At 42.2% G+C, this 23,282-nt stretch overlaps 1 protein-coding gene and 1 long non-coding RNA gene across 7 annotated transcripts in view; one reads left to right on the top strand and one right to left on the bottom strand.

The window, feature by feature from the left end:
- Window positions 1-12,970, bottom strand: part of R3hcc1l (R3H domain and coiled-coil containing 1 like) — an 83,871-nt gene extending 70,901 nt beyond the window's left edge. For 3 of the 4 annotated variants that reach the window (XM_037206995.1, XM_037206999.1, XM_028888797.2), the window contains exon 1: window positions 12,921-12,970. The gene's annotated coding sequence lies outside the window, so the exon portion shown is untranslated. The remainder of the gene's footprint in view (window positions 1-12,920) is intronic. The other variant, XM_028888796.2, reaches the window with a different exon arrangement.
- Window positions 12,971-13,064: 94 nt separating this feature from the next.
- On the top strand, window positions 13,065-23,009 carry LOC119088211. 3 transcript variants are annotated; one of them, XR_005091830.1, is made up of 4 exons: window positions 13,065-13,348; window positions 15,950-16,081; window positions 20,145-20,240; window positions 21,834-23,009. It is a non-coding gene; the product is annotated as an uncharacterized LOC119088211 (long non-coding RNA). The 3 variants fall into 3 exon arrangements; XR_005091831.1 differs by lacking the exon at window positions 13,065-13,348 and adding an exon at window positions 14,832-15,596; XR_005091829.1 differs by lacking the exon at window positions 13,065-13,348 and having other exon boundaries at window positions 14,832-16,081.
- Window positions 23,010-23,282: the final 273 nt, after the last annotated feature.

The following is a 23,282-nucleotide window of genomic DNA, read 5'->3' as shown; positions in this document are numbered from 1 at the left end:
CAGAGTGAGACTTTGCTGTCATCCCCACCAATAGAAAAGAAACCAAAAACCCAAAAGCTTACTGAGATCCCATTCTCTACCTACCCAGTTAGAAAAAGTCTAAGATATCTAAACTCTCTAAGGGGGAGCGTGAGAGAAACTAACACATCTCTAGTGAGAACTGAAATTTGTATAATGCCTTCAGAATGGAATTTAGCAATGTTTAAGAAAACTGTATGGATTTGGTCACCCCCTGGATAGTGGAATCAAAGTAATCCACCCCCTTCACCTTAATCATTATTTTCTACTTGTTTTACAATAAAGATAAAATGCTTCTACAGACTTTTCCAATTAAGCAGCTAGCTCAAAAATCAAAGGAGACACAACATTTTTCCTCTTCTACAGTAGTGCTCTTTCTGTAAATCCATTTGGTTACTATATTTAACCACTATCTTGCTATTAATACTTTACCTTTCACTTATTAAAATTTTAACAGTGTAGTATTATATCACATGAGAATATCCTAGTCTTGTGTCTGTATGCATATATGTGTGTGGTATGTACATGTTCATGTGTGTGCAGGTGAATATACATGGGTACAAGCCTGCATGTACAGGCCAGAGGTCAATGTTGGGTGTTATTCTCAATCACTCTCCTTATGAAACAGGATCTCACACTGATCCTGGATCTCACCAATATGGCTAGGCTAGCTGGCCAGAAAGCTACAGGGACCAAGCCGTGGCCACCTCTCCAGTGATAGGATTACATGCTGGCTTTTTATATAGGTACTGGGAATCCAAATCAGATCCTCACTTTACAGGACTGAACTATCCTATCTCTACGTCCAGAATATCTAATCTAATCAAGTAAATTCAGTCTTGTGGGAAAAGTGGGCAGAATGTACATACAAACATGTAATTCTGCTTCTTCCCCCCAAACCCTACTAAGATAATAACAGACATAAGATCCAAATCCACAAAGAAAGACAATAGCAAAGAAGAAAAAAAATTAGCAATAAAATTTTAGAAGCTAGAACACAGAAAGGTATATACATTATTAGCAATTTGTTTTGTTCAAAGATTTTGGGCCTGATATTCTACATAATATGTGATGGCCCCATCCTTTTGACAAGTACAAGAAGCCAAAAGAAGAAAGCATGAATATGGAAAACAAGATCTCCAACATGAGAAAGAAGTAAAAGAATGCTAGAACATCAGACTTCCAGAATAATTGTGCACCACAAGTCAAAAGCACCCAACCCAGACCAAAAGGGACGTGACAATAGGTACGTTAAATGAAGACTGCATTCTCCCACTCTTGGCTATAGTGCCATCTTTTTATTTCAGACACTACTAGAGGACATGTTCCACCTAAGCAAGAGAGTAAATGAAGAATGAGGAAGATAGAAGTTCTGACAAGACTGGAAATCAAACCCAGAAGAGAAGTCTACAGATTACAAAAAGAGAAATAATCCTAGGGAAAGAACTGCACAGTAGACCCAGAGAGCCATCACTCAAATAGGATAATGGAAATCTGTAGAAAAGGAGCTTCAGAACAGAAGGGAGGAGGGTGAGGGAGGACAGAAGAAGGGAGAAGGGTAATTGGAACTGAAAGATTATCATGACCTTGTGGAAGACCACAACGAGGCCATTTAAGACACTATCAAGGAATAAAATTTGCACAGGCATAATAATGTAAATGCAACACTATTTAATTTAGCCAAGTGTCAAAACGTAACAACACTGGGAGGCTAAGAAGAGAACACCACTGGATATGGCCGTTTAAGAAGAGCAAACCTGGAGCTACGGGAGGCTGTAAGGCCCCTGATGCGGGTGCTAAGAACCTACTTCGTACCCTGGAAGAGAAGAAGCAAGTGCTCTTCACCACTAAGTCAGCTGGCAGCTCCCAGCTCCCCTAGTGTGTCTTTAAATTACGTCTACAAACTGTATTCCTATTGATTAAATATAAAGAAAAATCTGGAAAATTAATTCAAAGAAACAAAAACCAAACAGGAATATATACTTTGATCTTAAATAAGTTATTTGTTATTCAAAAATGTATAAAGAAAATAATTTCAGTTGAAGGAAACAAAAAAGGCCTTTGGAAATAGTTCTCTTCTTTGTTAGATTTTTATTTCTAATATTGACAAGGCATAAACATGCCAAATATGAAAGCCTCAAAAATTTAAAATAACTTAAAGCACTTACCATTAGAGTAGACAGACAGGATTTAGTAATTGTAACACTAGGAGAGTTGTAGGTCTGACCTTACTTACAAATTCATTAATGATCGGGAGGCAGTGCAAATAACACATTTAATTAAATTTGCTCATTTATCTATTTTGGGAAGTACGATTAACAGCAGTGAGAGAGAAGTAATATAAAAAGACAGAGATGGATTAAAAACATTGGCTGAAAACCAACTAAATTGGAGAGTGGTGGAATACTACATAAACTACAGGCTTAAAAACAAAAGAGTGATCTAAGAGGCTTATTTACTATCAATTTTTCTGCAAACTGCCAAATAAAGTAACTGTAGTCAACATCAATGTTAGCTGAAAATATACAGGTACACACACATATCCAGGCTCAAAAGCAGATCAAACTCTAAAAACAATGTACTGGGTGAGTATCCCTTACTCTAAATTGAGACCAGAACACTGCAAGATCATTCTGGACTTCATTCTAAAGTTGTTCAGCTTGGCCTGTTTGATGCAGCTTGGTTAGAGCAAGTTTTAGATATTCTCACCAAGTTTTCATTCACGGACACTGAAGATTCAAAACAAAGCCTACAGTTCCCAACCTTTCCAGCATCAACTTGTGGTATGTGACCCAGTTTACTCAATGGCATATAAGCAAAAGCAGTATATATAACTCCAGAAGTACCCCATCAGGGGGAGAGACTGAGTCCCTCCTTTCTGCTGGGTGGAATGTGGATGAAATAGCTAGAGATGGAGTGCTCTATGACTGGAGTGACTCTGATTTTTATAGCTACCCTCCCACCTCAGTGTTGGGAACTAATCTTGAACTCCTAAAGTGGCAGACACTGTGAAGAACAGAATCTACACACAGTGGAACACCACAACACCACAGCATGAAGCTTTCTGGGATTCTTCTCATTAAGAGAAAGACATTTCTACCATGTCCCTCTTACTTGGCTGCAACCAAATCCAATCCTAATTAAGATAACTTCTATAAGGATAATCAATCATATTGAAGTTTTCTTTCCCTCAACACCTTCCATCAGTTTCTTTGCTGCTTCTTTTCCTGCCCCACCCACTTCTCTACCATATTTTCCCAATATTGTATCTTCATTCTTTTCTGTTCCTCTCTTATGAAACTCTACAACATCCCTTTAAAAACCTACGTCTGCTCTTTAGAACTCCAAATTTATCTCCAGCAGCTTTTATTCCACTAGTGTAAGATACAAGAAGATAACTGATTTTTAAAATAAAATGATAAAGTGATAGTAGTAGCAATTATCTGGGAGGTGATAATATATAGCTAATATTTACTGAGCTCTTAATATTTGCCAGGTATTGCTCTAAATCTAAGAGCTAATCCCTAGCACAATCTCATCAAGTAGGGAGCTTTAGTACCAGCTCATTTAAAAATAGAGGAAGTTGCAACCCAAAAATAACTCATATAGGATACATGCTAACACACACACACACAAAGATCAGTCAAATCTATATACTTCCTGAATCCACTCTCTCAACTAATGTGCAGAGTACCTGGATCAAGGTGCTAACCCAGCCTAGAACCTCTTTAAATCTTTTCAGCAGTCACAGTAATTACTCAAAAATCTCCTCCAGTAGAAAACCTCATGGGTCTGTAGATTAATTTTTAAAAACTACCAAACATCACTTATAAAGAAGTGGGTAAACAAGATGGGTGGTCAGGCAGAATGAATACTCCTTTAGAGTCAAAGGACATAAGCAGGAGGTGATAAGACTGGTTTTCTTGAATGCTCTACTGCCCTAAAATCAGTTCCATAACATCATCGCCAAGAATTTATATTTGCTAGGATAACTTCATGGCGCCAAAAACAGAGTATGAGGAAGCACTCATTAAGATTAATGCATATTTAAAACTACCACATAAATTATATACTTAAAACTTAATAAATTAGAAACTGAAATCATTATCTTTCTCCCAGATCTATCTGAAATCCTTTCCCAATGCCATTATCAATGACACAATATAGTTGATATGTCACTCTCACAAATTTGTATTCTGACTCTTCCAGTTCCTCTAGCTCCATTGCCTTCCTGCTCTTCCTCAACAACCCTTCCTATGTCTACATAAGCACCACTCCTCTTGAAACACTCCCCAGCCAATCCATAGGGCTATCTTACAAAGAAAACCACCAAAACTGCTTTTCTCAAACACTGACTCTCAACAGAAATCCTGTCATCTATGGGATCACATTCAATTAGGGTTTGGATAGTTTATAATTAAACACATTAAGAGCTAACGGTATAGCTAAGTGGTAGTAGAATGCTCGCCTAAATGCACAAGACCCAGGGTCTGACACCCAGCACCACAAAATATTTAATAGCAAAAATTTTAAGAACTATTAATGACAAATAACTACACCAGACCCGTCTAAATCCTGCTGCCAAATGAACGCACCACAAACATAAAACACACCAAAAACAACAAAACTTTTCATTTCAGAAAGGTTCAAATTTAGGAACTATGGAGCCAGGCAGTGGTAGCACATGCCTTTAATTCCAGTACTCAGGAGGCAAGAGGCAGATAGCCTCTGTGAGCTTGAGGCCAGCCTGGTCTACAGAGGCAGCTCTAGGACATCCAGGGTAAAACAGTGAGACCCTGCCTCAAAAAACAAAACAAAATTTAGGAACTATGAATAGAAAATCATGGACTTAAAAGCTGGCTGCACCTGGAAAGTTAGATTATAGGTTGATTTTGCTATTTCCTGATTGGCCAAATTATCTACAGTAAATATGTATCTCATCACTTACAAATTAAGATTGTTGTTTTAATATGATGGGGGAGGGTGTTAAAGGCAAAGTGCAGAAACTGATCAACTTGAGTTGAAAAGAGAAATACTGGCCAGTTTAGTAAGTAGCTCATGCTAAACTTAGCAATTTGGAAGGCTGAAGCGGGATGGAAACTATGAATCTGGAGGTAGCCTGGTAGGTTTCAGGCTATCTGGTATGATTGTGGGGTCCTGTGTGACTGTGATTCTGCCTCCTTAAAAAGGGTGGTAGTGGCGCACGCCTTTAATCCCAGCACTCGGGAGGCAGAGGCAGGCGGATCTCTGAGTTCAAGGCCAGTCTGGGCTAGAGAGTGAATTCCAGGAAAAGGAGCAAAGCTACTTTCTCTGTCTCGAAAAACCAAAAAAAAAAAAAAAGGGGTGGGGGTGGGGGGGGGGCTGGGCTGGGGAGATGGTTCAGTAGGTAAGAGTACTTGCTACATAAGCATGACCTGAGTTCAGATCCACAACAGTCTTGTTAAAAAGCCTGGGTGTGGCCCTACATTGTAACCCCAGTATCAGCTTTTTGGCCAGCCAGCTAGATGAAAAATGACAAATTTTAGGTACAGTGAGAAGCCCTGTCTCAAAGGAATAAGTTGGAATGTAATAAAGCAAGACACAATGACCTCTGGACTTCCAAGTGCACACACATGGATGTGAGCACACATAAACACATGTACACACTCATGCACTTGTAAAAGGAAAGATAAAGGGAAAGAGAGAAAGAGGAAGAAAAATAAATAAAAACAGAAACCAGGCCAGATATGTAGCTCAGTAGAATATTTGCTTACCATGAGCAAAATGGTTGGTAGTCATTAGTAAGCTTTGAAGTACCATGCCACACAACAAAAGCCAACTGGGGGTGGGGGCGGCATCTTTGCTTGTTCAGTGGCTCCATATTAAATACACTCTCCCAAATGAAGCTTTTCCCAATTTTAAGGATGTCCAAAGCACCAATGTACAACTGGGAAGACCTGTTTAAACAAGGCGATCTTCGTTCAGAGGGTCTAACAATTCTCTCAAACATACTGTGCTTGAAACACTTTACTGGATGCCTAAGCCAGAGACTGGTAATAAAAGAGGCTCTGTATCTAGCAATAAAAGTAGGTATATAAACAGTTTATGAAAGTATTAAAATAGGTATATAGAGATAACTACCACCAATGGTTAATTTATATTATAATTTTGGATTTATAATACAAACACTTTTTTATTCTTTAAAGAAAACAACGTAAGTGAGAAAACTTTTGCATAGAGATGGAAATATTAGTAGAAAAAAACACATGAACAATAAGGGCATTGTTATGTGTTGTTTTAATCTTGAAAGTTTTCTGTATTAAGTTTCCTACAATAAACATTCATTAGTATTTTTAGATAAAAATATTTCTAAAAAGAAGTTATTCGCCAGGCGGTAGTGGCACACACCTTTAATCCCAGCACTTGGGAGGCAGAGGCAGGTGGATCTTTGTGAGTTCAAGGTCAGAGTGAGATCCAGGAAAGGCGCAAAGCTACATAGAGAAACCCTGTCTCAGAAAAAAACCAAAAAAAAAAAAAAAAAAGTTATTCAATTTTCTAAAATATGTTTAAACTATACTGTAAAAGGCCAAGTAAGTAGTTAAAATGACTACACTATAAACATTTGGTGGTTCCACGCTGAATGTACAAGGTATATTTACCATTTAAGGGAAATTGGTGATGTAATAACTGCAGGAGCATGTCACTTTACCTCCTGCTTTTCCTTCCTTTCCTGATGAAATGCAAATGCAAGATCTCAAGTATAAGACACAAGCAGACTCGGTAAGCTCACACCTGACACTGTTCTCTCTCTCACACTCACTCATCTCCGGCCGGCCCCTTAACTATCCACCTCTCAATTCTCGCGTGACCTTCTCGAGCTGCCCTTCTCTGCATGTCTGATCACCCACTTCCTGAGAGGCTGTGCTAGTGTGCTGCCTGACGTGTCTGACTCTCCTGACGGACCTCTTCCCTGTAGTTATTAACTGATTTCAAAACACCCTTTTTTACTTTTTCCTTGCATGTTAAAAGTAGAACTAGTAGTAATATGCCTATTTTACAGTTATGAAAACAGAAATAGACTATTGGTATAAAGCTGACAGGATTTAAATCAAAGTACTTCCATGCTTTCTTTAATTCTCTTTAGATATTCCATGGCAAAAAATTCAAAACAGCCCAATCATAAGCTAATATTAACACATGTTCAGATTACTTCTTAAGAAGCAAATTTGTTATTAATGAATACTACACACCTTTTGCCCACATTTTCAATTCTGCATCAAGTTTAATGTTAGGTCCTGAGCAGTCAGCACTTGATCATTCCAGAAATTCATATCATCATATACACTTAATCTACTTGCCTGAAAACCTCACAATACTATATACCAGAACTTGCTGACTCCAATATTGCTTCTTTTCTCTTGTTCCCTCCAACACTGCTTCTTTATGTCTGTTTTTATCCTCAATCCTAAATTGGCCATGTTTGGCATAAAAAGAGAGAGATACAAGAGAAAGGCAACAAATAATAATAAAGTGTAGTGAATTTGAAAAATGATCATCTACACAGAAAGCTAACATGATATAGTGAAAAAAAGCAGACCATAGACTAGGAAAAAAATGGTGTATGGTTTATTCAGAGAAGAAAACTCTCTCCAAATGCAGGCTTGCTGCCACTGAACAACACCCTATAACTTTTCTCCTATCTAATGCTTTGACAACTAAATTCTCTGTAATTCACTAAGCTCTTAGGAGTTACCCAAGCTGTATCCATCCTGCTGGGCTCATTCATGTTTTCCCTGAACACTTATGAGCACCTTTTCTGGTGAGTAGCACAGTTGAGTCCTCTTTCAATACATCAATAGTCTACTCTGCATTTCCATGGCTAGGAAATCTACCAGAAATATAACTCAACAATGAAAAGGAATGTTTCAATTATAGCTCAGGTAAGTGGTTGATCCTATAGGTTGCCAGTTTTATATATTATATGAGGGCTAGCTTCATACATTTTTAATTAAAAAATCCATACTTTTACTCTTGGCACTATTTCATTTACTTATATCTAATGAGTTACATGAATACCAAATTAAAAAATATGTCAGATATCTGTTAATACTTAGTGCATGAAGTTAATGAGAACAGGTCACAGATTCAAACTCCATGTGGGCCAATTAGCTTTACAATGTTTCAGGCTCCATGGTCACAGTCAACACCTTAACCTTGGGTAACAAAGAAACACAATGATCGTGTGAAACATTAACAGAATGATTATTATAAACAAAATCTATAACTGTCATAAGGTAATAAAAACTAAAAATATTAATGAGCAACTCTATTTTCTACTAAACTCAACTAGTATATGCCTATATTTATTTATATATATATATATCTTTCAGCCATGCAGGCTAATATCTCTGTACTTTACAGATGATGTGAAGTAAATTCAAAAGTAGAAACTAAGGCTATACCCAGCAGAAACTGGATTCAGAACTGTGACTCCAAAGCTCAGGGTATTTCCACAATAGAGTATGGCCTTGCCTAATTGTGCCATATAGCATAAGAAAATCAATAAAATGTTCCTATTCAGCAATCATCACTAACTGAGCATCTACTACATATATAGTTAAGAATGAAATCTACCTTCCAACGTCCTTTTAAGTAAAAAGGAGTCAAAAAGCAAGTGTTTGAAAGAAAGGAGATAAACACAATATGCACAAAGTAGATTTAAATATATATTTCTATTGTTATAGCTATATATATACATACATACACACACATATATGTGAATATACATATATATACACTATTGTGCAAAAAAATCATGTTGAACTAAAGGTAAGAAAGAATGAATCTAAAAAGCAGAGGGCACAACATGAAAGAGAATAATTGCTTCGTGGCCTTTTGGTGAAGATCAACTATTTAAAAAAGGAATAAAGGAAGTATTTTCTTAGCATCCAAATGTGTGTATATCTGGCAGTCAATGAGACACCTGAAGAAAATAAAAATTAGTATTTCAATTCTTTGTTTTGTCTTTTAAAGCCAGGATTTCCCTGTGTAGCCATGGCTGTCTTGGAACTTGCTTTGTCTACCACGCCAGCCTCTAGTGCTGGGATTAAAGGCATGCACCTCCACTACCCAGAATATTTCAATTCTTAACCCATAAGACTTGCCCTGACATGGTGATCCTCACCTTTGATCACAGCACTCAGGAGGCAGACATGTGACTCTCTGTGAGTTCAAGGCCAGTCTGGTCTACATAGTGAGTTCTAAGACAGCTAGGGCTATTACACAGAGAAACCCTGTCTAAGATTTTGCCCTGATCAACAAATCATTTATGTCCATAAGGCTGTCCTCCTTGGTTTCTCTAAACTTATTCCTTACAGATACACACACAGACAGGACATCGGCAGAGGTAGTCATTAAGTTTCCACCTTTAAAAAATGAGGATCATCAAGTTTCCCATACTCCTTTGGGCTAAATTTTTGTTTTGTTTTTGTTTCAGTCTTACCAGGTAGCTCTGGCTGACCTGGAACTGATATGAAGACCAGGCTAACCTTGAATTCACAGAGATCCTCCTGCCTCTGACTCCCAAGTACTAGAATTAAAGGCATACACCACCATGTCCAACTCAGGCTAAAATCTTACAACAGCCTAGCTTAAAAAGTGTACGTGTATACATATGGGCCCGGGGTAGGGGTGGGGGAGTCATGTAAACAGACACAAAAATTGCTCTATAAAATTCTATTCTTGTCAATAATCTGAGTCATAATAACTGTCCTACTACAAGCTACACTGCACAATGAAATACACTTAGTACAGGTCATAAATAAAGAACCAGTCCAATTTCAACTAACAAGGTACAAAAAAAATTGAAATCTCTAGAAAAATTTTAACTAAAGCACATACTAACAACCATTTCACAATAGCACTATAGGAAACCCTAATAGTGAAAAAGATATGTATATATATATATATATATATTTTTTTTTTTTTTTTTTAAAGACAGGCTCTCACTGTATCACCCTTTCTGGTCTGGAACTCACTTACTACATAGACTGGCTAACAAAAAACTCAGAGATCAGTCTGCCTCTGACTCTTGTGCTGGGATTAGAGGCTTTTGTTGGTAGTGGCTGTTGTTATTGCTAGTGTTAGGGAGAGAACCCAGAGCCTATATACCTCAACCCTTGTAATGTTTATTAAAAAAGAAATTGTTATGAAAAAAATCTGTAATTTTGAGAACTTTTTTTGGTTTGTTTTGTTGGTTGGTTTGGTTTTTCTAGATAAGGTTTCTCTGTGTAACAGCTCTGGCTGTACTGGAACTCACTTTGTAGATCAGACTGGCCTGGAACTCAGAGATCCACCAGTCTCTGCCTCCTGAGTGCTGGGATTAAAGGCAAGTGCTACCATCGCCTGGCCAAGAACTTCTTTTTACAGTTTTTTGGTAGTGGTGGTGTCTGAGAAAGAATCTCACTAAAAATGGCCAGACTGACATCAAATTTTTGATTCTCCTGTCTTGGTCTCCCAAATGATGAGATTATAGGTGTGTTGACACCACAGCCAGTTCTACCATAGTTTTGGGTTTGGTTTTGGTTTTTTTTTTTTTTTTTTTTTTTTTCCAAGACAGGGTTTCTTTGTGTAGCTTTGGAGCCTGTCCTGGAACTCACTCTGTAGCCTAGGCTGGCCTCGAACTTACAGAGATCTGCCTGCCTGCCTCTGCCTCCCGAGTGCTGGGTGCATCACAAGGATTTGTTTATTTATTTATTTATTTATTTATTTATTTATTTATTATGTATACAGTGTTTTGTTTGCATGTATCCCTGCAAGCCAGAAGAGGGAGCCAGATCTCATTACAGATGGTTGTGAGCCACCATGTGGGTGCTGGGAATTGAACTCAGGACCTCTGGTAGAACAGCCAGTGTTCTTAACCTCTCAGCCATCTCTCCAGCCCATAGTTTTTAAAGTCTGAAGAGTACAGATAACTAACCCTGTTTTACAAACAAACAAATGGCATCTCAAATACCTAAAATTAACAATCACCTTGTCATCATTCATCAGTAACAGCCACAAAATTAACTTATATACCCTTACCATCACTAATCCCTTTAAAGTCACAACTTACATAATCTTAACAAACATCTTATGAGGTAAATGCTGTTAATTCCATCTCAGAAATTTATAAACGGTCTCAGAGAAGTCAATTAAGTTGCCCAACATAAGTCTCAACACAAGGATTTGAATTTGTCCAACTTTATACCCTGACCTAATACACTTTCCTTCTATCCTTGTTTTTTCTAAACCATATTTAAAAATTTTTTTCAAACAAATTTAAAAATTACTATATCCCAAATCTTTTTAAAATTTGTTTGCAAACTCCCAAACTTCTCTACAAGGGGGACAGGGACTCACAGATACAACACTAAGCAACCATTCAGAATCTCAAATCTTTAGAGTCAGAAAACAGACTGCAATAGTAGCTATATATATACATATATATATATATGTATATATATAAATAAATATATATATATTCTGAATCCTGCGAGGAAAGACTCTTAGCAAGTACACACCAAATAGCTACAGTGATTACTGCATGAGTAGGACCTGAAAAGGAGGGGGAAACCCACGAGGAGTAGACACTGGGAAGAAGTTCAGCACTGAGCTTGGGGAGCGCTAAGTATTAAGAGATGCTTGTTATGTACAGTGCTTACAAGGGAAGTTCCAGAGCAAGAGGGGCAGCTAGTATCTGGGTGTGGAGAACAGTCCACATTCTGATCAATTGTCTCCACAGGTGGTCCTAATGTCACCTCTCCAGCAGAAACCTAGCATAACATTTGTATGTTTCATCCGTTTCTAAGGAGACCATTTATTAACTACAGTCTTCATAAAGACATGAACACCATTTTAAAATGCAACCGGCCTGTACCGCACAAGGGAGAATACGAAAGCTTTATTTTAAACACGCTTTATAGTCCAAACGTTTCATACGTACATCACTTCTGCTGAAACCCATAACATCGAAAGGCAAAGTACCAAAAAGGCTGTCCCCTTTTTTCAGACAGGGAAACCGAGGTGGTGGTAATAAGACAACAAAAGATCACAAGTCCCGCTGGGCGTTGGTAGCGCAGGCACGCTTTTAATCCCAGCACTCGGGAGGCAGAGGCAGGCGGATCTCTGTGAGTTCAAGGCCAGCCTAGTCTACAGAGTGAGTTCCTGGACAGCAGGAGCTACAAAGAGAAACCTTGCCTCGAAAAACAAAAAATAAAATTAAATAAATAAATAAAAAAAAAGGATCACAAGTCCAGCATGCGGCTGACCCATCATCCTCTCAGGGTTCAAACCCTGTGCTCCTTCTCTCACAACTCAGACTCGGCGAAAAAAGTTTAGAGGAAACTTTCGATCGAGAGATTTGGAAGCTTTCCGAGGACCGCCCATGAAGAGCAGGAAGTACACTCTACTCTATAAACTGCTCACTGCCAGCCCATAGCCCGGGGCTCCCTCCGGGCAGCGGAGCAGACCTGGCACCCAGCACTGCCCGGGCGCCCGCGACCCAGACGTCATGCCGGAGCGACCTCGGTGACCAACAGCCCCGCAGCCCAAAGGGGGACCCCACAGACCCCGCTACCTGTTGACACACTGGAGGGAGAAGATCCCTACGAGAAGCATTGGGGCTGAGGCTCAAGGCAGGCAGGGCCTCCGACCCCTGAGAAGACAGAAGGAACCCGAGAAAGGCCGCCCCGTCCGGGGGCCTTAGGGGTCGAAGGGCGAGAGCTTCCCAATAACCCCCGCCCCAGGCGGGGGCCTGCCCCGCAAGTCACGTGAGAAAACAAACAAACAAACAGTGGGCCTTGTCCCGGGCGGGAGGGGAGAAGAGGGGGCAACCAGCCCCAGCTCAGGGTGAGAAAGAATCGGGGACAGGGGTTCGTGGTTACCAGGACGCCGTCGCTCTCCGCTTCCGCCGCCACCATGAAGCTCCAGCTCTTCCGCTCGCCGCTGGGGTGCGCGCCAGGCCTTGGCTCCGCCCGCGCCGCGGGGCCTCCTGGGAGTTGTAGTCTTCGCGAGGCCCGGTCGCGTCACGTAGGGGCGGAGCTGGCAAATGAAGAGGGCGGGAGAGGGTTGACGCCCCTCTATCTCCTATATCGTCCATCCTCCATCTCTACCCTCAGCGCTCAAATCTCCTCACGTCCTACTCAATCATACCGTGTCTCTTTCCCCGTCCACAGGCGAGTTTCTTCGAGCGTAATCTACGCTTAGTGTCTCCACTTCCTTCCTTGTATGTGCTGTGTTCTACACGGCAGCTTCTACCCACGCGGAAAATGTCCTTGTTGCAGCCAGTGTCCTTGTCGCCAAACCCAAAGAGGTATTTTCAGGCTAACTTGAGCATTACTCATTTGATGCTGTTGGACATTATCATTTATTTTCTATGACACTATCCAGGATTGCCTTCCTCATTCCAAATCGTTCGACTCAATCTATTCCTATGCTCCTTTTTTTCGAACTCTCCTTTTAAATATGGTTCTCTGCAATTCTAAGAATGGGGGGAGGGGTAGTCCAGCTCAGCCCCTTTTTGCCTTAGCTTATTGTACTCCCAACTTCTAGATAGCCGTGTCTCATCTCTGCCTTGCAGGCTTGTCAAAAATGGCTTGAAAGCTTGTGGACTAATGGTATATAGCCCAGTGGTTGCCTAACAAGTGAGGTGCTCTGGGTTCAGTCTTCAACACCCTAAAAAGGAAAGAAAGAATGAAAAAGAAAGAGAGAAAGAAAGAAAGAAAGGAGGGAGGGAGGGAGGGAGGAAGAGTGGGAGGGAAGGAAGGAGGGAGAGAGGGAGGGAGGAGGGAGGGAGGAGAAAGAAAAGGGATATTTGAAAAGTACATACTGTCTCTCCGCTCTGTTCACTGACGTTCACTCTTCCCTTTGACCTGGATTCCCATCTGTCTCCATTGCCTCTTCCATCCATGCTCGAATGTAACCAAATCCTGTAGATTCTCTGACTCTAGCACTTGAGTCTGTTCTTTTTCATGTCCACTGTCTGTTATTTCATTCCCACCTGCTTTGCTTCCTAGCTGATTACTGTCCTCCTTACTGATCTCAGTACCACTGTGGGGTCCTCCCTACTGCCAAAGGCCAATTTATGTAAATAACAAATTTAATCAAGTCATGTTTGTGTTAAAATCCTGTAAAGACACAGTTTAATTGAGTATGAGAGAAGGGATGAAGATGAACACCTTGGGTAGGTAGCTTTTACAATATAGGAGTCCTCAATCCACTCCCCTCATTCCCATCCCTTAGGGAGTCCAAAGAGAAAAGACATATCAAATTTCATTATAGGGTATGTAGGTGTGAGCCTTCCTTAAAAGTTCCTCCCGAGTGATCTGGTCATTCAACAAAATTATTATATTTTATCGTTTATAGTGTACCAATTCCGGGGGCTGAAAATAATGAACAGAGCAGTCCCTAGCCCTATGGAGTTTATAGTCCCTAAGAGACAGAGACTAATGAAATAGTCCCATGGCAGAAAGCAAAAGCAGCAACAGCAACAAAACACAATCGTCAGCTGTGATAGGAACTGTGGAAGAAAAGTAACCTGTCCTTTCCTCCTTTCTCTACGACTACCACAGCCTATGCTGGTGTGCTGGCTAGTTTTCTGTGTCAGCTTGACACAAGCTGGAGTCATCAGAGAAGATGGAGCCTCAGTTGAGGAAATACCTCCATGAGATCCAGCTGTAAGGCATCTTCTCAATTAGTGATCAACGGAGGAGGGCCCAGCCCATGGTGGGTGGTGCCATGCCTGGGCTGGTGGCTGGGTTCTATAAGAAAGAAGGCTAAGCAAGCCAGTAAGCAGCTTCCCTCCACAACATCTGCATCAGCTTCTGCCTCCAGGTTCCAGCCCTACTTAAGTTCCTATTCTTCCTCCAATGAAGGACTATGATGTGGGAGTGTAAGCTAAATAAACCCTTTCCTCCCCAGCTTGCTTTTTGGTCGTGGTTTTTCATCACAACAATAGAAACCCTAACTAAGATAGCTGGGAATCAGTGTTCTTCAGTCTAAGTAGAAAGTCAGATCCGGGGAAGGTCAGACTGTTTGAGGCTTGGATTGAGTCATGTTTTAATGTCCAGGTAAGCAGAGATAGGATGGGTAAGGGAATCAGGGACAGTTGAATGTTGGCTACTGGGAAGCAGAGCTATGTTAACTAGTTTGGTGGATGTGGGACTGAGCCAGCAAACCACAGATTCTGCGAAACACAAATCAAGTATTGCTTCCTCCGCCAAGGCTTTGTTGAGTATCTACTACCCCGTGGTGAGTTACTAAAACCACTGGCCAAAGGTAGTGTTTGCACCGCAGAAATCAACTAATGATCAAACCAGTGTTCCCCATCTGCCACCCCACCCCACCTAGCACACCACAGCCTTTGTCATAGTACTTGTCCCCACATTATGTAGTCACAATACTTCTCTCCTGGATGAATTCCATTTACCAACTTGGTCTAACAAGTATTATTGATATTTAGTACTGTGTATCAGAGACTTATAGCAAGGCACTCGGAGAAGAATTAATAAGCAAGGTCCTCACTGGTTTGGCATTCAACCATCTATCAGATAGGTCAGAAGGTATGAATTCTCTATTTTTCAAACTAAGCTGGGCTGCTGTATAATAGAATATCTTGGTAACTTGAACAAGGTGGCCCAGGGAGGCACCTTTGAAGAGCTGACTGTCCACTTAGGGCTGAAGGATGAGAAAGAGAATGGCTAAAGGGGAGAGCCAAACAGTGTTCCAGCCCCAAAGGGTTAAACTAACTGAAGAGCTGGGCTAGTTAAAGGACAAGATGGTTAGTTTTGCTTCAGGGCACAGAATGTGAGCCATTGTGAGAACCCTAAATTAAATTATAGCCACTGAAGGGTTGAAATGGGGTAATATTCTCTGGTTCACATTTTAAGACAAACACTCTTGCTTTTGTTTGAAGGACAGGAGTCGAGGTGGGAGTCCTTGTATCACAGCGAAGCCAAGTGCTGGCGGCGGGACGGAGAAAACTGGAGCGTTTGACAGGACTTGTTAGTCGACTGAATGTAGTGGAGGAAGGACTGGAGAAGGAAGGGTAGGTCGAACCACAGGTATTAATCGCCTACATCCATCTGCATATCTTCAGCCCTAGAATTGGGCCTGGCACGGAGCAAGCATTCGGTGGCTGTGTTGAATTTGTTTGTTCTGTGTGCTGAACTCTAAGTCCCATTCCTGTCAAGACGTTCAATTCAGGGTCTCCACTCACCCATATTAACATTGCTGTGTAAAATAGAAGGGCGGGCAAAGCACCCTCTTCCTCTGGATGGACACAACCCACTACCAGGGTACAGGCTGATAGCCGAGTGTGGACCACATCCTATGCCCCCGGTGCCCCCTCAGTTGGTACCCTTTGGCAGTGCACAATCTGCACAGCCGCATATGGCCAGGCTCAACCAAGCATCCCCGTGAGGCAGCGATGTGGCATCAAGCCCAGTATTCAGGGGAGGATTTGAGGTCCAGGGGAAGGAAGCTGCTTGCCTTGGGTCACCGGAGCTGCTGCTGTGACTGAGAGTCAGACCTTTGCCATCGAAATCCCTGTGGGCTCTTTAGCCTTGGAGCCACATTGTCTCTTCCAAATCACTCAGCCCATCGATAAAAGCTAAATTCAAAATGGTGACTCCACTTCCTTGAGTTTCTCATCTGTCTGTTACTATTGTTAGAGTATTCCACATTTACATAGTATCCAATATGTGTTCTGTACCTTACAAAATACAATAAAGGAACATGAAATCCGAAGACCTTCCTTTTTTAAAACAGAGTAAATGGGGAATGGCTGGTTTAAAGGGCCCTTAGCGCTGAATGAAAATGAGCTGTGGCATATCGGTTTAAGATGACACTGTAAGCAATACCAAAAAATAATAAGAGCTCATATGCAAGGTGCTTTTCCTCCCCGTCCCCAACCAGAAGAAAGAGAGGCTGTTGGAACAGCTGGCTCCATAAATGTAAATTAGGGAGAAGGTCACAGAGTGGAGGTTCCAAGGACATAAGGAAGAAAAAGAATCATCCTGAATGCAGAAAATCCCTCCTTTAATAAACAGTAACATTTAGCGCTTAACAAGTGCTTAGTGTGTGCTGGGTCTGTGCCCTTTACACACCTTACACACCAAGCCCTTTACACACCGACCCAAGTCGGTCCCCATGCATTTTATTATATAGGTCTGATTATATATGTACTATCATTTCCTGTTAGAGGAAACTGAGGCACGGAGAAATTTCACAATATGCCTGAGGCCATGGAGCTAATAAGCATGAGATTTGAACTAAAGCCATTTGGCTCCAGAGTCTGAGCTCTCAATGGCTACACTAGCACCTCGACCGCATTACTCTATGGTTCCTAGGGCCAGGTCCCCTGTGTCAATGATGTGACCCTTTGGAGTCCTGAGATAGCTAGCAGATGTTGGGGGACTTCGTTAGGAGACGGTTAGCTCCAGCCTAGCTTCAAAGCAGTCCTGATAAGATGATGTGCCTTCGAGGTAATGGGCAGACATAGATTGTGTAGGAGACGAGTTCTAATCCTGCTGGGGAATGTTTCACAGAATACTCTGAATACAATGCCATAATTACCCATACGGTACAAAAGATGGAAGAGAAAATGTTATCAGGATAGAGAAACTAAATAAGCCTTCCTCCTGGAAGTGTAGGCTCTGACCGGTGCCTCTTGACATAAGAAATCATTCCTCTTGTGGATATCCACTTACAAACACAGAGGATCCAAATGTCACTGGGCCTTTGGATGTTGACCCTTTCCCTCCCGACTAGTAAGTACTGTTATTAAAACAACATGGTATAAGCCATCACATGGTGAGTTTGTAGGACGCTAGGAGGGCAGGACACCTGCAGATAGCTCTCATTCAATTCGCTTTGATAATGATGATGACTCCAGACCCTAAAACTTAAGTGAAGCCCAGAGGACTCTCCAGCTCTAACTGAAGCCACCATAAAGAAATCACGGGAGCAACTTCTGCCTTGTTCAGCCTCGGGACTGTGAGGTCACAGCCCCTGATGTATTGGTCACTTGTCATCACATATATCCCCATATCCACTTCTTGAGGTGTGTGTGTGTGGTTAAACCTGTGCTATACCACACATCCCACACGGAGGGATGAGCTCAGTGACTTTGTGTCCGCATTCACTCTGCCTGGATCATCCGAGAAGGGCTTGGTCCCTGAGAGCTGTAACCGATAACCAGTCTGCACATTTTGCCTCACCGCTGCACCAAGCCGTACTTCTCACTCCACTGTGCTGTCAGGGGCATCTGGCACTTAGCTATATCTGTGCGAGCACTAGCAGGAGCTGGAAGGCAAATAGGGAACAAGTTTGAGACCAGGGTCCTGGAAAAGTACCTTAGATGAGTCACTAAAACTCAACGGCAAGGTGGAGACCCACCAAGACCACGTGCCACACTGGCTAATCATGAATATCAAGTTACACAATAGCCAGAAAATTATTAAACTATAAAGAACTAATATGGAAAAGGGAGATACACATTACATAAAGTTTTGCTCAGAAGGGACAGATTCTAATAGGGAACAAACAGGGCTTTAAATTATACCAGGGCCAATGAGATGGCTCAATGTTGGGGGAGGTGCTTGCTACCAAGCATGACAACTGCATTTTGATCCCTGAGCCCCACATGATGGATAGAAGCAAAGAGCCAATTCCCACAAGTTGTCCTCTGATCTTCACACAGGTGCTGTATAACATGTACACACACACACACACACACACACACACACACACACACTCATGTGACTCCCCAAACAATATAGATTATGTAGTCCTTGACTCTCAGGGACTGAGTGTGGGCCTCTGTTGCTGAAGAAACCACACACTTAGGACACAGAACTTGAGCTGGGTATGACCTGGAAGCCTCCTTTCTGAGGTCTAGCTTCCACGGTTCCAGAAGACACTAAGCAAGCTGCCCAGGGAGGGAAGGAATTGAACATTCCCACCCAGCTGCAGCAACTGTGAGCCATGACAATTACCAGCATGACAAGCTATGCATAAAGACACAGGAACAGAAACTCACGTGTTGGTGGCAACCAACAGCTGTCTGGTTGGACTTAAGGCCCACTTCATAGGTGGGAAACCATGCCTTGTACTGGAAACCTAACCAGCTTCCCAGGGGCTAGTGAGGTTAAAGACCTTAGAAAAGAATCTACTATTGCCACTTTCCTAGACCATCATCATTCTCGACTACATTCTAAATCTTATACCTAGAAATCAGTGTAGCTACCCTCCCTCATCAAAGAAGCTTCCCTTTGCAACTAACGGAGACCACCACAGAAGACCACAGCTGGACATAACACAGTCTTACCCCATGGCAGCACCTACGAACCACACATCCCAGCATGACAAGATGTGCATAAAGACACAAGAACTGGCACTCACGTGGTGGTGGTCACCAACAGCTGTCTAACTTAAAGTCCACTCAACCAGAGAGAAAACAGAGATCAGTGGATCGTGAGGATCTCAGCCCCAACAGATGTATCTGCATCACAGCTCCTGCATCTATCTATGGCTCAGGGAGCGTTGTAGAAGAGAAGGTGGGAAGGTTGTAGGAGCTGGAATACCAGGAAATTTGCCATAGAACAGTCTCTCCTAGAAATGTCTGCTTGAGCAGGCCGAAACAACAGCAGTATCAATTGACATGTTAACGCGGAATGGGAAATTTTCCCAGGACCCCACCCCTAGACAAAGAACTACAGGCAACTAGTGACTGCTGAGGGCGGAATTAGCCTCTCCCAGGAATGAATTCCCTTATTGGTTGTCCAATGCAGAGTGGTCAGCCTTGAAATCATATGCACACAAACAACAAAAACAGACTCAGAGGGTTGTATTTATATATATATATATTTGTATATATATATATATATATATATATATATATTTGTGTATATGCATACATATGTGCATATGTGTATGTAACCAATAGAAAAAGAAGCTATTAACTTGGGGCATGGGAGAGGTCTGAGGGAGGGTCACTGGGAGGGGCTGGAGAGAGGAAAGAGAAAGGGGAATTGATATAATTCTATTTCAATTAAAAACATTAAAAATGTAAAAGAATTAAATTACAACACTGATAATTTTCCCCCTAGGAGAGAAAGAGAGACAGAGTGACTCTTCTTCAGTTTCTTACCAGGATACAATGCTTTCAGCTCCAGGCCGGCTCAATGGCCTCAGCACTCTGAAAGGTGTGGTTCCCATCAAGGGCTCCTGGGGTCGGTACCTTGTATATAATAGAGACTTGTCAAACATCTGTAAGATCAATTATCTGTTTTAATCAACAAAACACCAAGGTGAAAATTTGACCGTTCTTGTCACAAACAATTACATTTTCAATGGCATCCTAGAATTTTTGACCCACCCTCTCATCCAGGACTTTGGGGCCACAAATTGACCCCTGAATGCAAGAAAGCAAGGGGCTAGAACCTCCTGGCCTCCAAACCTGCCTGCTACTTCACACCTCCACTCTCCTTGCGCATGCTGACCTTTCTTCCCTTGACCTACATCAGCACGTAAACTCCACAAAACTTCTGCAACCTCTCTGAGCCTACGGGCCACTCCTGCCTCCCTCCCTTGTCCCTACAAAGAGCTCCCACAGCCCTTGTGCTCTGTCAACCAGAGTGTTGTCGTTAAACACAGTGCGTGGCACACAGGCCCCCCGCTTGTTTATTTAATATTGCATAAACTGGTCCTCTCTCTATGCACTTCGAGCGAGACTTTGGAATGGAAAGCAGAGGAAACCAAGTCCCCAACCACTTTAGTTTACACACTCAGTCTTCACAAACACACTCTCTTATTCTTTTACCTGCAGAAATAATTGTGCAAAGCGTACGATGAATTGTCCAGGAGCGGGCAGAACTTCACAAAGAGCAATTCCACTTGACCTTGTTCATCTACCTACATCTAATCTGGCTCAAAATAGTTAAGACCTCGGAAGCTATCTAGCCTGGGTTTAAACCTAGCTCTGCTAATTACTGGCTGGGAAACTACGTTGGTTGCTTAATCTTTCTGTGCCTCGGTTCTCTGATACACAAACTTCTGATCTTACAGAAGATGGACAAGGGTCGAGAGAATTAAATGACACAATCTATGTAAAGTGCCTGGGTCCATAAATGATAGCTGGTTTTGTAAGCAGTTCAATCTTAAAGATGACAAATCCATTCTATTTAAACCTTCTGAGGGCTGGATTTGTTCCAGGACAGCCTGGTGAGGGAGGGTGTGTCGTGGCCACTGTAGAGTTCTGTCTGGAGACACAGACAACTGGTGTCATCGACCTTTGGTGCTAATCTTGGTCCATCACTCACCAGCCCTGGCCCCAGCCTAAGTAGCTTATCTTCCTGAAGTCTTATGTCCTCAGTAGAGCTAGCAGTACTGAGCTGCCTCGCAAGGGGGTGCCGAAAAGATCAATTCATGTTAGCAAAGTGCTTTGGAAATGTAACATGCTAAATATTAATGGGTCTCTCTGAGTGTCGGGAAATGTGCAATCTGAACTCTGCTCAGGGCGAACTGAAGGCAGGGGGGGTAATTCTGGGCAGCCTGATTGCCACATCCTTATTCTAGCTGGGAGGTGGTACTGTGAAGGAGGAGTGAGGGCAGCCGGCGTGGGGGGTGGGGTGGGGGCGGGGCTGCTGTGAGGTGACTGGAAGGAGAGCGCTGAGGAAGCATAAAGAGTTCACAAGCAGACCCAACGTGGAGTGAGTTGTGAGAAAAAGCAGTGAAGTCCTTGGGTCTCTTTATGAAAAGCAAATGTAAGCTCACTCCCTCTCTTCTCCACCTCTTAGTCTCAGAGAGGACCACGCTGTGAGGATCTGTTAGCTGTCCTACTCTTGACCTCCTGGCCCTGTGGTAGGACAATCAGAAGATGGCTTATTACACCCAACCAGAACTTGCAGTTCTCTGTGTGGCCAGGCATCAGGGAATTTCTGCTCATGCATCACTGAACAGCTCAAGAAGAAGGTACCCCATCAAGGGGTAGTGATCAACTGTCAGCTCTTCAAAGAAGACACACAACTAGTTTAAGCTGGGAGCTTCCCTTCCAACATCCATAACACTCTGTGCTTCTTTCTCTAAGTGAACATAACAGACACTTCTGTGTTCTGCCATGTCCTCTTAACATCACTGCTTCTATAGACAAGACTATTCTACTGTGTGCAGCCCCAAGAATAGGCTAGTCCAGCGGCCAGGGAAGGCCAGAAGTGGGAGTTATTGGACAAAGGCCACAGATTACACATTCTAATGGGACAACAGCAGACAAATGCTGCAGTGTCTCTGAGAGATCCTCAACAGGACTGAGCCCACTGCCCACAGCAGTGGCCTGCTCATTAGCACACCTGTATTGGTTTTCACCTCTTCCCTGTCCAGCGTCTCTCTCCTTTTCTTGTGATTCATAGGACCCACTGTATACTCAGTCTAAGACAATGCACACAGCCTGCTGTATATCCTACCTCTGTGCCTTTCTTTCTCCTCAGATATGACTATTTAATGAAAGAGACTTGACCCACTTCATATTTTTATACTGTGTTTTGCATTATGCCTAGACTATAACACCCAGAAAATCTATGTTAAATGTACAAATGAGTGAGTCAACTATAGGCCCAAAGGATGATAATAATAACATCTGGCATTTAGTGTGTCCTTAGATAACATTTTCTTCTCTAATCTTAATAACAATCCAGGAACAAGATGTTCCATGCTAGGGCTAAGAAGTGAATATCTGTAACTACTGAACTTTCCAGATGTGCTCAAAGCTTGGCTCCTACTCTCTGGCAGTTAGCCTGTCTGCCAGGCTGGCTGCCCCTGACAGCCCTGTCCTCCAGCAGCTCTGGCCTGTGGGAATTCATCACCTCTGTTAGGACCGCAGCTTTTGCCGTATATAACAGTGAGTGTTCCTTTCTCCTCATGCCAACTCTTCAGGCCTTGCTCTCTTCTGCTCTTCACATTAAAAAAAAGAAAGAAATCCTGGCTGGCCATTTTTCATGAATTTTCTGCTGTGTTGCCTTTCTTTCTGACTTTTTAACTTTCTCAGTGCTAAAAGGGAAGAACATGAATCTGAAAAAAAAAATCAAAAAAGCTGAAGCCAGAGAATAAAGGCAGGATTCCAGAAAAAGCTCGAAGCAACTGAAAGGACTCAATGGCTTTGTTTGGAGGGAGTCATCAAGAGGAGGCCAAACTCATGGTTAGTGGAGGCAATGGAATGTGAGAGGGATGGATGAATAGGTCGAATTATCCCA

This window comes from Peromyscus leucopus, chromosome 1 (genome assembly GCF_004664715.2).
Source record: "Peromyscus leucopus breed LL Stock chromosome 1, UCI_PerLeu_2.1, whole genome shotgun sequence".
NCBI lineage: Eukaryota > Metazoa > Chordata > Mammalia > Rodentia > Cricetidae > Peromyscus > Peromyscus leucopus.
The sequence above is the reverse complement of the archived record's forward strand: the minus strand, read 5'-3'. Positions and strand labels throughout refer to the sequence as shown.